Consider the following 18,545-nt stretch of genomic DNA (forward strand, 5'->3'; position numbering starts at 1 on the left):
TAGTTTTTTTGAGAAACTTACATACTGTTTTCCGTAAAGGGTGTGCTCATTTACATTCCCACCAACAGTGTTTACGTGTTCTCTCTTCTCCGCATCCTTGCCAACGTCTTTTATCTTTTGACTTTCTAATGGTAGCCATTCTTAGGCGTCTAAAAGGTTTATTGGAAAAAACCAGCTAAACAAAAAATAATAATAGCTGTTCTGACTGGTATAAAATTATATCTTATTGTGGTTTTAATTTGCATCTCTCTGCTGATTAGTTCTTTTGAGCATTTTTTCATATGCTTCTTGGCCATTGTATGTCTTTATTTGAAAAATATCTCTTCATGTCCTTTGCCCACTTTTAGATGGGGATATACGGTTTTTTCTTGTTGTTGTTTTGTTTGAGTTCCTTGTAAAGTCTTATAATTAGTATTGTAAATACTATAATATCCTTGTAATTGGATATTAGTTTCCTGTCAGATGCAGAGTTTACAAATATTTTCTCTCAACAGGTTGTCTGTTCACTGTTGATTATTTCTTTTGCTGTGCAGATGCTTTTTAGTTATAATTAAGTCCCATTTGTCTATTTTTGTTTTTGTTGTGCATTTTAATTTTCTTGGAAGAATATCAAATGTATATGAGATTCTTGTTCGTAGTAGTATCATAGTTTAAATTTCTTTTGGAATTATACCCTAGCTTAAGCACAATTTGTTAAGGTTAAGCAGTTTGAACAAATCTTGGAGAAGAATTATTCTGTCAATAGCATAATCCATCAAAATAAGGTAGAAGAAAAGAATTCTAACCACATTTGCCAACACAGAGTCTGCATTGCATTAATATGGTAATTTTAGAAGCATCACAGATATAATACTTGCAGGATTATGCATTGATAGCTTGACTGGTTAACCAGGAGAATGTAATGGTAAAATTTCCAGGCTTGCCAAACAAATCCAATTTTTATTTTATTTTTGAGACTCTGTTGCCCGGGCTAGAGTGCAGCATTGCAATCTCGGCTCACTGCAGCCTCCGTCTCCCAGGTTCAAGTGATTCATGTGCCTCAGCCTCTGGAGTAGCTGGAGTTACAGGTGTACTGTGCCACCCCACCCGGCTAATTTTTGTATTTTTAGTGAATATGGGGTTTTGCTGTGTTGGCCAGGCTGGTCTCAAACTCCTGACCTCAGGTGATCTGCCTGACCATGGTTTCCCAAAGTGCTAGAATTACAGGCATAAGCCACCATGCCTGGCCAGAATTTTTTTTAGGAGGACTATTAAAGTACGATGGTTATGGGCAAAAGAAGTTTATAGAAAAATTTGATTATGAGGGGTATTCAGAAGGAGTATTTACGTGATTTCATCATGCATCCTAAGGAAAAAATGGTCTGAACTTATGGCCTAATTTTCCAGAAGACAAAGCTCTTATCAAAGAAAATGGAGCTTACTGCCTGCTGTTATGGGCTTTCAAAGAGCAGATGATACTAGATTGATTCAATTTTTTTTTCTATGTTGGATTACTAGAGCAAGAGGAAATATATATATATATATATATATACATATATATATATGCACACATACACAGACATATACACATATAAAGCGATATATATACATATATATCGCTTTATAAAGTATCATATGTAATATTTTTAATAATTTATCTTTAATTACAATAACTATGTTACATGGATTCTAAAGTCTTGAACCCTGTAGGCAAGTGGTTCAATTCTTTTATCCATATCCTCTAGATACCTCCTTATTTCTAAATATTATTTCTTGATTTTTTTCAATATTAGGTATTGTTACTGGTTTTCTCATTTATGCCATCCCTAATGACATACATACCTTCCCCGCATTCTCCCAATATACCTATGGTCAGCAATTTTTTTACATTTACAGTTTTAGGCTGTTTAAATATTATTTACAACTGAGCTATGAGAGCACTGTTGTTGTATTTCCTTTTTTAGTATGACTCTATCCTTTCTTCCTTCAGAAGCAAAAATTGCTGATACTTGATTTTAAAAAAAATTTTTTCATTATCTATATACCTTTAATTTTTTTCCCTCAAGTCCAACAATTAAAAAATTTCTGTCACTGATATTAGGTAATTCTGTGTTTAGATTCCTTTTCTGCTGTATGGCTTAGTTTTGCTAAGTCATTTACCATTTCTTTAATTTAATTCTCATCTTCCAAAATGTTGACATCTCTAGTCTGCTGTTTCCTCACCTATTCTCATTGTCCTTTCTTGTTTCCTTTATCTTTTCAGTGGGGTTTTGGAAATAAGAGTTAAATGCTTCCTTTTTTTTTTCTGCCATGTTAAACTAGATGTCTCTATATACATCTAGATACACAATTTTATTTCAGCAAGGCGTTTATTTGACAGACTTTTGTGATATTCTGGTAACATATAGAAATGCGAGGTGACTAGTAAGATAATAAAGTAGATTTGTTGTTCCTTTAACTGTCTTCCTTAAAGAGAAAGAGTTAATGGATTATTACCTTCACTGATGCTAAACAGTAGAGTTCTGTATTTTGGTCCTATCCAGTTCAACAGTGAATTGGATCGAGACCTTTGAAGGACATACTGATGAAATCTGTACACAACACAGTGCTTTGGGTGGGGCAGCTAATATGTATTACTGGTTAACAGAATCAAGATTCAACATTATCTTAAATAAGCAAAGAGTTGAACAAAAGTCCTGACCATGGTTCATAAACCAGTTCTATACAGTTTTGGATGTGACAACTCTATTAGCAACAATTAATATAAAAAAGATAATTTTAAGTTTTGAATGAGAAAAGAATGGTCCCAGACTTCCCAAAAGTTTATGGTAACTTTGAGTAACTTAATATTCGAAGTCCAGATCAACAAAAGTACTTAAGTTTTAGATCTGTAAGGAACCTTAGCATTCTGTAGTTCAACTGTCATCTTTTTAAATATGAGAGAAGTTGGCTGGGTACGGTCGCTCACACCTGTAATCCCAGCACTTTGGGAGGCCGAGGCAGGTGGATCACGAGGTCAGGAGTTCGAGACCAGCCTGGCCAGTGTAGCGAAACCCCATCTCTATTAAAAATACAAAAAGTTAGCAGGGCATGGTGGTGAGCATCTGTAATCCTAGCTACTTGTGAAGCCAAGACGGGAGAATTGCTTGAACTTGGAAGGCAGAGGTTGCAGTGAGCCAAGATTGTGCCATTGCACTCCAGGCAAGGGCACAGTATGAGACTCTGTCTCAAAAAAAAAAAAAAAAAAGATGAGAGAAATTAAAAATTAAGTGACGTGGTCTGGGTAGAACAACCAGCTATCACAGAATTGGAACTACAACCCAGATCCAAGACATCACAAATAGCTATTTGTATTATATGCCATGTAGTCTTACCAGTTACTGGTTAAGTATATAGTTGAAATACCACATGCCAGAAAAAAATGGTTAAAAAGGTCATCAGAATAAATGTCTAATTATAATACAAAGGTGATAGTCATTAGCATTTAATGTAATTACCTGTTATCAGAAAAAGAAATATAAATAAAGTATAAAATGATAGCTAATGGTCTTTAAGTGACGCCATCTTGTTTTTATGGTGGATCATCTCCAGCATGAATTGTCAGAGATTTTCCAGGGATGAGGAGAAAAAACATTGATAAATTAATTTTGCAAAGTTTAATACTATACTATTGCAAAGTAAATTTAGAGCAGAATCAAAGTGGAGGATATTATAAACACTATGCCGCTTTCACATAAAAGGCTAGGGGTAGATTTCCATAATCACCTAGCCATTTATTCATTTAATAAATTGTATTGAGCATCTGATTTTTGGCAGGCATTTAGCTAGGCTCTGAGGGTACAAAGCTCATAAATAAGACATGTACCCGGCTTTATCAAGATTGTTATTTGGGGAGTCACACTTAGAAATTAACTATACCGCAATGCAGTAAATAAAATAATAGAAAATATATACAAGATGTAACATGGCTTAGAAAGAGTGAATATCTCTGCTGAAATCAGCAAATGGCAGAAAACCTGCACAAGTAAGACTCTCTGAGTTGAACCTTTAAGGCTTGAGTTGGACAGTAGGGAGAAAGGGCTGGGGTCAGGGGGTTAGAATGTGAAAGAATATTCTCAAAAGAGGAAGCCACAGCATTCAAAAGCATGGAGGTGCCGGGCGCGGTGGCTCAAGCCTGTAATCCCAGCACTTTGGGAGGCTGAGGCGGGTGGATCACGAGGTCAAGAGATCAAGACCATCCTGGTCAACATGGTGAAACCCCGTCTCTACTAAAAATACAAAACATTAGCTGGGCATGGTGGCGCGTGCCTGTAATCTCAGCTACTCAGGAGGCTGAGGCAGGAGAATTGCCTGAACCCAGGAGGCGGAGGTTGTGGTGAGCCGAGATTGCGCCATTGCACTCCAACCTGGGTAACAAGAGCAAAACTCTGTCTCAAAAAAAAAAAAAAAAAAAAAAGCATGGAGGTGTGAAATACAAGAAAATGTAAAGAACCTCAGTGCTACTGGAAAGTATGTGTGGCTAAAATGCACCAGTGTCGTTCAGTGGAATTGGTATTAGGAAGTGAGGCCAAAGATGTGAGTAGAGCCTGTTCTTGACTATGATAGAGATTTTGGACTTTATTGGGTAGGCCATGGAAAAACTCAGGAGGAATTACAAGTGTCATCGTTTGTTTTTTTTTTTTTTCCTTCCTGGAGAAGATAAATTAACTAGAGTGATCTCACTCTTTCTTCCAAAATCTAGTTTTTATCCAGAAGTGTTTATATCCACAGAATAGTAGGATTTTTTTTAAAGTTTATCAGGGTAAAAAGTTGAAACGGTAAATGCTTTATGAGTTAAGTAATTCTGAGTCTTTCTTTGATCGAAGGACTATTTTCGGTAGTTTGGGTTATTGTTTATACTGTGAAACTAGAAGTTAACATGTTAACAATATCTCAGCAGATTGGGGTTCTTTTTGAGGGATGTAATGCCCCTTTTTATACTTAACTAGTCTTCTTTACTTTATGAAGTACTTCAGGGAATAGATTAACCTAAATGTTAAATAATTTTTTGGGATTTGAACATCTAGACTATAGAAAGGTTTAGGATAATTCTAATATATGAAGCTTTTTTGTTTTGTTGGTTTGGGAGACTTTTTGGTATGTGTACTTTGATATAAATGAAGTTGGAAATACTTTGGGATTTGTTTTTTTTTTTTTTTTTTTTTTTTTTGAGACGGAGTTTCGCTCTTGTTACCCAGGCTGGAGTGCAATGGCGCGATCTCGGCTCACCGCAACCGCCGCCTCCTGGGTTCAGGCAATTCTCCTGCCTCAGCCTCCTGAGTAGCTGGGATTACAGGCACACGCCACCATGCCCAGCTAATTTTTTTTTTTGTATTTTTAGTAGAGACGGGGTTTCACCATGTTGACCAGGATGGTCTTGATTTCTTGACCTCGTGATCCACCCGCCTCGGCCTCCCAAAGTGCTGGGATTACAGGCTTGAGCCACCGCGCCCGGCCGGGATTTGTATTTTTATTAACGAAATTGATATGTGGTTTTCATGATTATAATTTTAATGGCTACATTCTGTTTCTTCAAGTGGAGTACTAGAACCCAATTTTAACCATAAAATCGGGCTTCCAGTTAAATCTAACTTTTATTATAAACAGTAAACATTTTCATGAAAATAGAGGTTATTATCAGAAATATGTCTTCCTCCATGGCTTCTGGATAAATTTTATTTTGTATAGATTGCACAGGAAATTTAGATATTGGTGATACAACTATATTTTTCAGTAGTTTTATTCTACTCTAAAATATTTGTATTTAAGAGGAATTAAGGCTAAATTTAGAAATTTTCACAAAATTTGTATACAGTGTAAATTAACATAATGTGAATTAGAATTATAAATTACAGGCCTGGTGCAGTGGCTCACGCCTGTAATCCTAGCACTTTGGGAAGCTGAGGCAGGTGGATCACGAGGTCAGGAGATCGAGACTATCCTGGTTAACACGGTGAAACCCAGTCTCTACTAAAAACACAACAAATTAGCTGGGCATTGTGGCATTTGCCTGTAGTCCCAGCTACTCAGGAGGCTGAGGCAGGAGAATTGCCTGAACCCAGGAGGCTGAAGTTGCAATGAGCCGAGATTGTGCCCACTGCAGTCCAGACTGGGCAACAGAGTGAGACTCCATCTCAAAATAAATTAATCACGCATGGTGGCACATGCCTGTAGTCCCAGTTACTGGTATGGCTGAGGCACGAATTGCTTGAACCTGGGAGGCTGAGGTTGCAGTGAGCTGAGATCACACCACTGTACCCAGTGCTCAGCCTGGGCAACCAAGTAAGACCCTGTCTCAAAAAAAAAAAAAAGAAAAAAAGAAAAAATTAGATTAGGCAATTCTGTAGAGACAGAAAGTAGAGGCTAGGCAAGATGGTTCATGCCTGTAAATTTAGCACTTTAGGAGGATCACTTGGGGCCAGGTATTTGAGATAAACCTGAACAGTATAAACCTTGTATAGCAAGACTCCATCTTCACAAAAAAATGTTTTGAAAAATTAGCCAGCCTTCATGGTAAATTCCTGTAGTCCCAGTTACTGAGGAAGCTGAAGTGAGAGGATTGCTTGAGCTCAGGAGGTTAAGGCTGCTATGAGCCTAGATTGCACCACTACACTCCAGCCTGGGCAACACAAGCAACAACAAAAAAAACCCATAAAATTACAAAATTTGCCATCTCAATAATTTTTAAGTATACAATTCACTAGTGTTTATTCACATTATTGAGAATCAGGTCTCTAGAACTTTTCTTTTTTTTTTTTTTTTGTGTAGGAAAGCAATTTATTCCATTTTAAGCACTTACAGTTAGTCATGGAGAGTAACAGGCCTGCTGGTGAAACAGGTCACCCAAAATGGAGATGGCATCAAACTAGTGGTCAAGGACTAACTCCTAAAAAGAAAAGCAACTTTTATCAAGGATTAATTTAATTTTTAAAACAAATACAAGTTATTGATTCACTCTTCTCAACTTGACAGTTTACCTGTGGTATAACTGTCAGGTAAAAACATACATCTTTACAACTTGGTGGTCCCAAGTTAAAAAACAAAAACAACACCATTTCACAGAAGGGAAAGAAACAACACGAAAACAGCTCAAGAAATACACTAACGAGCAAAAATATATGGGGAAAGAGGAATGCGTAGTTTTGACTTAACTGAAAAAACCAAGAGGAAACTGGTCTACGTATGAAAATATGCCTCCTGCAAAGTCAGGTGTCAAGATTTGAGTAGGAATCTATATGACTTGAATCTCCCCTATTTCCTGAATAAAAGTGACAAGTTTCAGTATTTATACTTCATGGCTCAGACACCTACCTCATTTGGCTCTATTCCTTATTCATTCTAGCCTTTACTTAAATGAGTCTGAAAAACTTGGGGATATAGCATAAGAAAAATAATCACACATAATATTCCCCTTTCTGTATCTGCTTTAGACCTGGGTTTGTTACTAGAAAATTCCTGATGAAAATTTCAATGTAAGTCTGTGGCTTTGCTGAATCAAGTCCCCCTCTACCATTAATATTTAGAAAACAGCCACTGTTTGGGCTAATAACATTACTAGTGGTACCTATTATATAGAGGGATAGCTAAACAAAGTCGGTGTCTCAAAACCAGTGTTAAATCACTCTCAGGGATGAGAAGAAAAAAGGGGAGTCTAAAATCACAAGAAAAGACATATGTATCTAGGACCCTTGTCCTTCCAGATCCATGCTTCCTTCAGGGTCTTCATCGTTATAAATGTTTTCTGCCATTTGCCACACTTGCATGATACTATCTTCTGATACAGAACAAATCACCCAAGGCTCATTGGGATTCCAGGAGAAATCAGATATCTTGGCAGTGTGACCACCATGAATAAACAACAACCCTGGTGGCCCGTCTTCTGCATCTTCTGGGGATTGTTCTCCAATTTTGCTTAAATCCCAGACATTCAGTCTGCGATCAGTACCACTGGAAGCCAAAATAGTCTTATTGTGAGGTGACCACTGAACCTGGAATATTTCATCCTTATGTGATTCAAAGGAATACAACTGAAGTTTCAGATTTCTCAGATCCCACAAAGCAACAGTCTTGTCAGCTGATCCTGTGGCAAGAATGAACTCACTATAAGGTTTGAAAGAGAGGCAGTTCACTTCAGCAGTGTGAGCTTCAACTGAGTGACTTGGTTTGGAAGTATTGTTTGAACAAGTATCCCAAGTCATAAGTTTCTGATCATCAGCCACTGACCCAAACAGAGACTCATGGAGCAGATGCCAGGAAACATCTTCTACTACTGCTGTATGCCCTGTAAAGATGGTCTTCGCATCCACCACTTTTCCCTCCTTTGGAATGGCGCTGATGTCTCACAGGCAGATGGTGTGGTCATCTGAAGCAGTAAGCAAGTGCCCACTGAGATTTGGGTTCCAGGAAACCCCATAGCCTTCCTTCTGATGTCCGTGGAGATGCAAATCTGGGTTGCATTCTCCAAAAGGATCTGGTTTAGAAGGATGTTTTGTATAGTCAAAGACAAGAACATCACTGGAAGGAGTCTTTGTTGCAATGATACAAGGGTTCTGGGGCATATAACGAGCCCTGTTTACTTCTCCTTCATGGTTGATCTTGATTTCTATTTCAATTTTTCCACTAACTGAACCAAAACCTCCAAATTCTCCTTTCTCATTGTCGTAGTGTGATGCATCAAACTGAGCATCATCATTAGGGAGCTGCACAGTGGCTATCACAAGATGGTTTTGTTCATCCAATGTGTGTGTCCCCAGCACAAGTAGATGAAAGCTGAAATCTTTCCCTTCTGGTCTGGTTACATCTAGAAGCCACTGGGCAGTTAGGCTGGGTCACTCCAGAGCATGGGTCATCACCTAATCATAAAGAAAAGGAGTGTTCTTTTTCCATATTTTTTACTCCTCATTGATCACTCATTCTTCCACTGCGTCGTCGAAGGCTGCTTCCTTGTCAGCCATGGTGAGCAAACGAGCTGGGGGAATCCAGGGGTCTCTAGAACTTTTTCTTTCCTTCTTTTTTTTTTTTTTTTTTTGAGATGGAATCTCACTGTGTCACCCAGGCTGAAGTGCAGTAGCATGATCTTGGCTCACTGCAACCTCTGTCTCCCAGGTTCAAGCAATTCTTGCTGCCTCAGCCTCCTGAGTAGCTGAGATTACAGGCGCCCACCACCACGCCGAGCTAATTTTTGTATTTTTAAGTAGAAATGGGTTTTTGCCATGTAGACCAGGCTGGTCTTGAAATCCTGACCTCAGGTGATCCACCCGCCTTGGCTTCCCAGAGCACTGGGATTGCAGGCGTGAGCCACCGTGCCCAGCCTAGAACTTTTTCATCTTGCAAATTGGAAACTCTTTTCTCATTTCCTTCTTTCCCTTCTTCCCAGGTAAGTACCACTCTATTTTTTGTCTCTTTTTTCTTTATTATTATTTTTGTAGAGATGGAGTCTTACTATGTTGCTCAGACTGATCTGGAACTCCTGACCTTAAGTAATCTTCCTGCCTCGGCCTCCCAAAGTTTTGGGGTTACAGGGATGAGCTACTATACCCAGCCCCTACTTTCTCTCTGTATGAATTTGACTACTTCAGATATTTGATAAAAGTGGAATCATACAGTAGTTGTCTTTTTGTGGCAAATTTATTTTACTTAGTATAACATCCTCAAGGTTCATCTGTTAATAGTGTGTATCAGAATTTCCTTCCTTTTTCAAGTTGAATAATCCATTGTATGTATATATGATACTCTATTTAGCCATTCATTCATTAATGGACGTTTGGGTTGCTTCCATCTTTGGGCTATTGTAACTGAAACTAAGTTGGCTGTTTCTGAATGCTTAGCGTAAGACACCTACAAAGTTTTGATTTGAAGGGAGAAACAGCAGTTCTGAAGATAAAATATGAGAAAAGGTATGTCTGAGTGGAATGACTACCTATTTTGTCCTGGGTGGTCAGTGACCATTATTTGTTATATCAGCTCAACTCACAGTTCCCAAAGACTTTTTGAGAAGAGCTTTTTTCAGCATGCTGCTAGGTAGGGTAGAATGTAAAGTGAGTTTGACAGGCTTATTATCCTTATTCAGAAAGAAAGGACTTGAACAAACTGAAACCTTTGCATGTGTGCACACATATGTATATGTTTCTTTTTAATTAACAGTATGGTTCTTTAATGTAGGAGGACTTATGCTTTCTTTTTTTTTTTTTTTTTGAGGCAAAGTTTCACTCTTGTTACCTAGGCTGGAGTGCAATGGCAGGATCTCGGCTCACCACAACCTCTGCCTCCTGGGTTCAGGCAATTCTCCTGCCTCAGCCTCCTGAGTAAGCTGGGATTACAGGCACGCGCCACCATGTCCAGCTAATTTTTTGTATTTTTAGTAGAGACGGGGTTTCACCATGTTGACCAGGATGGTCTCGATCTCTTGACCTTGTGATCCACCCGCCTCGACCTCCCAAAGTGCTGGGATTACAGGCTTGAGCCATCGCACCCAAACATGCTTTCTTATTTATCATTTTACTAGAACTAGGCCATGTCCTCATCCAGGGTATAAATATACAACATTTTGTTTATGCATTCATCTGTTGATGGGTGTTTTATTTGTTTCAGTGTATGAATACTCTGTGATCCAGAAATTCCACCCTGGGTATTCACTTAAGAAAATGCATATATATGTGCACCAAGAAATATGTTTAATAATATTCATAGCAGCATTACTCCCAATGGCCCAGACTGAAAACATCCAAATGTCCATCAACAGTAGGACAGATAAATTGTGGTATATTCATACAATGGAATACCATACAGTAATGAAAAAGTATGAGCTACTAATGCACATGACAAAGTGCATGAATCTCATGGACATAATCAAGGAAAAGAATCCAGATACACAAGAATGCGTATTAGATAATTCCATCCATATGATGTCAAAAATAAGCAAATGTCATTTCCTGCAATAGCAGTCAAAACAGATTACCTTTGGTGGTGGTAAGTAGGAGTAAGTCATTGAGAAGACGCACCAGAAAGCCTACTGGTATGCTGAAAATGTTCTCTTTCCAAATGGTAGTTGCATCAGTATATGTGTGGTTATATAAAAATTCACTGAGCTCTACAGTTAACATTTGTGTGCTTTACTGCAAAAGTTACACCTCAGTAAAAAGAAAAAACAGGTGTAAAACAAAATTACAAAAAAAAGTACATCATTTGTGCAAGAGGATTAAAATTTGTTTTTTGATGTTAACAGTATATGTCAGTGATTTTCACATCGCTTAGGTGGAGCTGCTTCACAATCGATGTCTCTAAACAAAGCAAAAATTATGTGCCAGAATCTTAAAAGAGATTGTCCAAATAATTAACAGGAAAGCAAGACTAAAAAAAAAGTGAAACACGTAACGTAGGTTAACACTGCTCCTTTTTATATAAATATTTTTATTAGGATGAAAAATTTTTTAGATGTGGGAGTAGTTGAATCAGCAGGATCTATGAAGTTCTCATACTCTGGCTTCTCCTATATGTACATTAGGGGAGTGCGTAATTTTACGTAAAAATATACTTTTACCCCTGGGCTAAGTGCAGTGACTCAGGCCTGGAATCCCAACTCTTTTTGAGGCTGAGGTGGGTGGATTACCTGAGGTCAGGAGTTTAAGACCAGCTTGGCCAACATGGCAAAATCCTGTCTCTACTAAAAATATACAAATTAGCCGGGCGTGGTGGTGGGCACCTGTAATCCCAGCTATTCGGGAGGCCAGGTGGGAGAATTGTTTGAAACCGGGAGGTTGAGGTTGCAGTGAGCTGAGATAGTCTGGCCTGGGCAACAGAGTGAAACTCCGTCTCAGGAAAAAAAAATACACACACACACACACACACACACACACACACTTTTACCCCTGCTACAAATTTTATTATTTTATGTATGTATGTATGAATGAATGAATGACTTACAGGGTCTCACTCTATTGCCCAGGCTGGAGTGCAGTGGTACAATCACAGCTCATTGTAACCTTGAACTCCAGAGCTCAAAGGATCCTCCCATCTCAGCCTCCCAAGTAGGTAGGGCTGAAAGGTGCACCACCCTACCTGGCTAATTTTTAAATTTTTTTATGGAGACAGAGTCTCACTTTGTTTCCTAGGCTGATCTCAAACTCCTGGCCTCAAGTGATTCTCTCACCTCGACTTCCCAAAGTGTTGGGATCATAGGTTTGAGCCACAGCGCCCAGCCTACAAGTTTATTAATAACATCTAAATTTTATCTCAAAACTTGCGTCACTGTCTAGAATGAAGGTCTATATGCTTATTGGCAGGAAAATATATTTGACTGTTTTGACTGATGATCAAGTTCAAGTCACTGACATTGCATAATTTTAGTTCTTCTGGAATTGATTGCTTTTCCTTGAACTCAGTTCATGATTGTTTTTTCACTTTCAACTCTTATTTTTCAAAGACTGTTGAACCTTTTTTTTTCCTACCTGGGTGGCTGAAATGTCTCACTAGTACTTTTCTCTTTTCCATTTTCATGGGTTTCCATTTGATCTTTTAATTTTCCACATTGATACTGTAGAGGTCTTCAAATAATAAATGATCCATCTGTTCTAAAAAGTACTTCAATTCTGTTTCAGACCCATAGTGATATATTTACTGATAAATGATATAACATCTGAGATTTGTTTCAAAATAATAAAGTTACTGAAATTGGGTAGGTTACATGGGGGAAAGTCATATGCCTTGGAAATTATGCATCAAAATTTTAAAAATACAAAAATACTTCAGTATTTTTCTGCTGCAGAAAAACATACTTTCTAGAATGATTCATTCCAGTTTTTCTGCCCACCACTATAATGTAGAACATTTTACACATTTGCTTTGTAAAGCACAGGCCCTTGAAAGTACATAGACACTTTCTCAAAAACAGAGTATGAATCCTGTTTTGATGCTATTTATAAATGACTTTCAACTTCTCCATTTCTTTTGGCCCTTGCTACCTTTTACCTCACTCCACCTAGCCTCACTTTAGACTTTAAATTGTTAGAAGTACCCTTATGTTTCTTACTAACAGGTTATCAGAATATCATGTGTAATACCATAAGAAAGTTACGTAGAAGCTAGTCCAGCCACTGACTTAAGCTTTTCATTGCAAAATGAAATAATTGAAACTGTTTTTAAAAGGTTTTTTTTTTTTTTTTTGAGACGGAGTTTCGCTCTTGTTACCCAGGCTGGAGTGCAATGGCGCGATCTTAGCTCACCGCAACCTCCGCCTCCTGGGTTCAGGCAATTCTCCTGCCTCAGCCTCCTGAGTAACTGGGATTACAGGCACGCGCCACAATGCCCAGCTAATTTTTTGTATTTTTAGTAGAGACGGGGTTTCACCGTGTTGACCAGGATGGTCTCGATCTCTTGACCTCGTGATCCGCCCGCCTCGGCCTCCCAAAGTGCTGGGATTACAGGATTGAGCCACCGCGCCCAGCTAAAAGGTTTTTATTGATGGCTCTTATTCTTTTTTGATCATGACTCACACTAAAAAATAAATATTGTCATTTAATATATACATGGTTAATATCTGTGTGTATCTGAAAAGTTTCATGAAATAATATTTACCCTTACTAAGTATGATGTACTCTGATACTTTTTATTTTACATATTTTTCTTTAAAAAATTTGGTGAAGACATTCTCTAAGTCTTTGAATATATTTATTTACTTTATATCCCACTAATGGAGCATGTTCTACAGTTTAGAAAACATTTGAGCATTGTCTATTTTGTTATTAATAAACATACTGTATATATACCATCCCAGTGATATTAAGTAAGCTTTAATAAGATTTTCTTTTATTATACTTCTTATTGTTATTGGTAGGTAAGCTCTTTAAAAATGTTGACACAAGAAAAAAGTTATTCTCTTGATATTAACTGCTAATCATTTGGGGAATGTTTCTGCTAATAATATACAAATGTTTCAATACTGTTAATAAAAGTGAAAAAATTCTCTGCTTTTCTTCTTCTTCCTTCTTCTTCTTCCTCTTCCTTCCTTCTTCTTCTTCTTCTTTTCTTTAATGTAGTCTTGCTCTGTTGCCCAGGCTGGAGTGCAGTGATGCAGTCTTGGCTCCCTGCAACTTCCACCTCCTGGGTTCAAGCGATTCTCCTGCCTCAGCGTCCTGAGTAGCTAGGATTACAGACTCATGACATCATGCCTGGTTAATTTTTGTATTTTTAGTAGAGATGGGGTTTCACCATGTTCGCCAGGCTGGTCTCAAACTCTTGACCTCAAGTGATCCGCCCGTCTCAGCCTCCCAAAGTGTTGGGATTACAGGCATGAGCCACTGTGCCTGGCCTCTCTGATTTTTGTCTTTAGAGTTGTATTGCCATTGTTATCTTCTTACCCCAATCATGCTGCTCAATTAAAAAGATGCTCATACTGCTCTTCTTATCCCCAATTATACTCCTCACTTAAAGAGATGTTCTTTGGGCTGGGCACTCCAGCCTGGGCAACAGAGCAAGACTCTGTCTCCCAAAAAAAAGAGATGCTCTTTGGGTGGAGGAGGCAATAGGCCAACCTGTCCTAAATAGACATAGTTATCATCTGAGTAGTGTAAAAGTACTTACTTGTTTTAACTACTAATTGCATCAAGTTCATTTGGCTGGATTTTTAATAAGTTTCAGGTAGTAATTTATACATGTACTATTTTCACTGGAGGGCAAGAAAATGTGACAGCTGGAACTCTAACTAAACAGACTGTATGGCTCTGAGACTGAGAACTCCTGGTTCTTTGAAATAATGCAGTATCTGATGAAGCTTACGGTAAATGTTGTCTCTGTAGGTGACTTACGGAAACAGGAAGTCTTCATGCAGAGGGTTTTATAAACAGCATCACATCCAGGCCTGCTGCTTTGAACGGGCTGAGTTTAGCTATAAAGCTCCAAAAACTACTGTGTAATGCAGTTTCTTTTCCATTAACAATAAAAGAACTGATAGGCAAGAAGTGAGCTTGGGAAGCATTGTGGATTTTGTGCAACAGATACTAAAAGCTTTGAGTGCTTGGGATTGTGCCAGCTCATCAATGGTACTTTTCTGTCCATTAAATGGCTTGCCTTTCTAATAGTTATTGGTATGCTTTTATTTTTATTTTTATTTTTTAGCTGAAGCACTTATTTATTTTGAATGGACATGATTTTAACACAATCTTTATAATTAAATTCTTCCAGAGCAAAATTTTTGACTAGTGTATGTTATTTAGGATAGTGACTGAGTGATGGTCTAAACTTCTGAAACATGGTTGCATTTTGTGTTGACCTATAAAATTTTAATGATGCATTTGTGCCCTTGCAAAGGAATTCATTTGAAGCAATGCTTAGCTCAGGAGAATTATCAAGTCACTTCCAGTGCCTCAGGATAAGAAGAAGGTGACGTGTATTTGATTCTTTTGATACCCAGAAAGTAAGTAAATGCAAGCTAGCATTTTCTGATGTATCAGCCACCATGTTCGGTGTTACTTAGGCTTGTCTCATTTGTTAACCTTCTGCAATTATACTCTTTTATATACATGTGAAAATAGAAGCTAAGAAGCATTTTATAATTTGTCTATCACTTTTAGGTTTAGTGAGAATTTGGAGGAATGCATTGTGGTAGAGTGGAATGATGTTGTTTACTCTCCTAACTGTGTTCTCCACTAATTAAGAGAATCATTTAAACCAAGCTTGTCCAACCTGTGGCCTGTGGGCCACATGTGACCGAACACAGCTTTGAATGCGCCCAACACGAAATTGCAACCCCTTAACTTTCTTAAAACATTATGTGATTTTTTTTTATTTAGCTCATCAGCTATAGTTAGTGTTCATGTATTTTATGTGTGGCCCAAGACAATTCCTCTTCCAGGCGAAACCCTGTCTCTACAAAAATTATCTGGGTGTGATGCTGCATGCTAAGATTGCAGGAACCTAGGAGATTGAGACTGCAGTGAGCTGTAATTGCACCGCTGCATTCCAGCCTGAGTGACAGGGCAAGACCCCATCCCAAAACACCACCAGACCTGCCTTATAAGAGATCTTGAAAGGAGCAATAAATATAGACAGGAAAGACCACTATCAGCTAATATAAAAACACACTTAAATACTCAGACTAGTGACATTATAAAGCAACCACACAAACAAGCCAGCATGATAACCAGCTAACAACATAATGTCAGGATTAAATCCATACATATCAATACTAGCCTAGAATGTAAATGGGCTAAATGCCCCCACTTAAAAGACACAGAGTGGCAAGTTCGATAAAAAGCAAGACCCAATATAAATTTTTTTTTTTTTTTTTTTTTTTTGAGACGGAGTTTCGCTCTTGTTACCCAGGCTGGAGTGCAATGGCGCGATCTCGGCTCACCGCAACCTCCACCTCCTGGGTTCAGGCAATTCTCCTGCCTCAGCCTCCTGAGTAGCTGGGATTATAGGCACGCGCCACCATGCCCAGCTAATTTTTTTTTTTTGTATTTTTAGTAGAGACGGGGTTTCACCATGTTGACCAGGTTGGTCTCGATCTCTCGACCTTGTGATCCACCCGCCTCGGCCTCCCAAAGTGCTGGGATTACAGGCTTGAGCCACCGCGCCCGGCCATAAATTTTAAAAAATAAATAAATAGGGAGTGAAAAAAAGCAAGACCCAATAGTATGTTGTCTTCAAGAGACCCATCTCACATGTAATGACACCCATAGGCTCAAAATAAAAGGATAGAGGAAAATCTGCCAAGCAATTGGAAAACAAAAAAGCAGGGGTTGTGGTTCTAATTTCAGACAAAACACTTTAAACCAAAAAAAAAAAAAAAAAGAAGGACATTACATAGTGGTAAAGGGTTCAATTCAACAAGAAGACCTAACTAAACGAAGTATATATGCATCGAACACATGAGCACCCAGATTAAGGATTACAGGTGTGAGCCATCACACTGAGCCAATTTATTTATTTATTTTGAGACAGGGTCTCACTGTCACCCAGGCTGGAGTACAATGGCCCTATCTTGGCTCAGTGCATTCCAGCCTGGTGACAGAGCAAGACTCTGTCTCAAAACACACACACACACACACACACACACACCCCCTACCAAAACAGAACAAAAAAAATTTTTCCTCTCACAACATTCTTGCCAGCATTTGGTTTTGCTTTTGATAATTGCCATTTTAACTGGGGTGAGGTGTATCTCTTTGTGGTTTTGACTTGCATTTCTCTGATTATTTGTAATGTTGAGCATTTTGTCATATATCTGCCAGCCATTTGAATGTCTTCTTTTGAGACATGTCCATTTTAGTTTTTTGCCCATTTTTAAATTGGAGTTTTTGGAGTTTTTTTGTTAGTGAGATATTCAAGTTCCTTATATAGTCTGGATATTACCCCTTTGTCAGATGAGTAATGTGCAAATATTTTCTCTCTCTAGGTCGTCTCTTCACTCTGTTTTTAAATTTGATATAATGCCATTTGTTTCTTTTCACTTTTGTTGCCTGTGCCTTTTTTCTTTTTCTTCTCTCTTTTTTTTTTTTTTTTTTTTTTTTTTTTGAGACGGAGTTTTCGCTCTTGTTACCCAGGCTGGAGTGCAATGGCGCAATCTCGGCTCACCGCAACCTCCGCCTCCTGGGTTCAGGCAATTCTCCTGCCTCAGCCTCCTGAGTAGCTGGGATTACAGGCACGCGCCACCATGCCCAGCTAATTTTTTGTATTTTTAGTAGAGACGGGGTTTCACCATGTTGACCAGGATGGTCTCGATCTCTCGACCTCGTGATCCACCCGCCTCGGCCTCCCAAAGTGCTGGGATTACAAGCTTGAGCCACCGCGCCCGGCCTTTCTTCTCTTTTTTTTGAGACAAGTTCTTGCTTTGTCACCCAAGCTGGAGTGCAGTGGTGCAATCTTGGCTCACTGCAACCTCTGCCTCCTGGGTTCAAGTGATTCTCCTGCCTTAGCCTCCTGAGTAGCTTTGATTACAGGCTCACACCACCATGTCCAGCTAAATTTTTGTAATTTTAGTAGAGACGGGGTTTTGCCTTGTTGGCCAGGCTGGCCTTGAACTCCTGGCCTCAAGTGATCTACCTGCCTCAGCCTCCCCAAGTGCTAGGATTAGAGTCATGAGCCTGCCTGTGTTTTTGAGATTTCATTGAAAACATCCTTGCCTAGAGAATGTCATGAAGGAATTCCCCTGTGTTTTATTCTAGTAATTTTATAGTTTTGGATCTTACATTTAAGTCTTCAATTAATTTTGAATTGATTTTTGCATAAGGTGACAGATAAGGGTCTACTTTCTTCCTTCTGTGTGTGAATATCTAGTTTTCCTAGTACCATTTATTGAAGAGATTGTTTTCCCCAGTGTATATTCTTGGCACCTCTGTCAAAAATCAGTTACTTATAAATGTGTAGATTTATTTCTGAGTTCTCTATTCTGTTTCACTTGTCTGTGTGTCTGTTTTTATGCCAGTACCATGCTGCTTTGGTTATTATAGTTTTCTAGGAGATTTTTGCTCTAAAACAAAAACCTAAGTAGAGTGACTCTTTCGGCTTTGTCCTTTTTACTCAAGGTTATT

At 38.5% G+C, this 18,545-nt stretch overlaps 1 protein-coding gene and 1 pseudogene across 7 annotated transcripts in view; one reads left to right on the plus strand and one right to left on the minus strand.

The window, feature by feature from the left end:
* The window catches only part of CSNK1G1 (casein kinase 1 gamma 1), a 197,648-nt gene that overhangs the window by 76,379 nt on the left and 102,724 nt on the right, over positions 1-18,545 (plus strand). The gene's annotated exons all lie outside the window — the stretch shown is intronic.
* LOC101042237 (histone-binding protein RBBP4 pseudogene) lies at positions 7,698-8,972 on the minus strand (annotated as a pseudogene).

Source organism: Saimiri boliviensis, chromosome 2 (genome assembly GCF_048565385.1).
Source record: "Saimiri boliviensis isolate mSaiBol1 chromosome 2, mSaiBol1.pri, whole genome shotgun sequence".
Classification (NCBI taxonomy): domain Eukaryota; kingdom Metazoa; phylum Chordata; class Mammalia; order Primates; family Cebidae; genus Saimiri; species Saimiri boliviensis.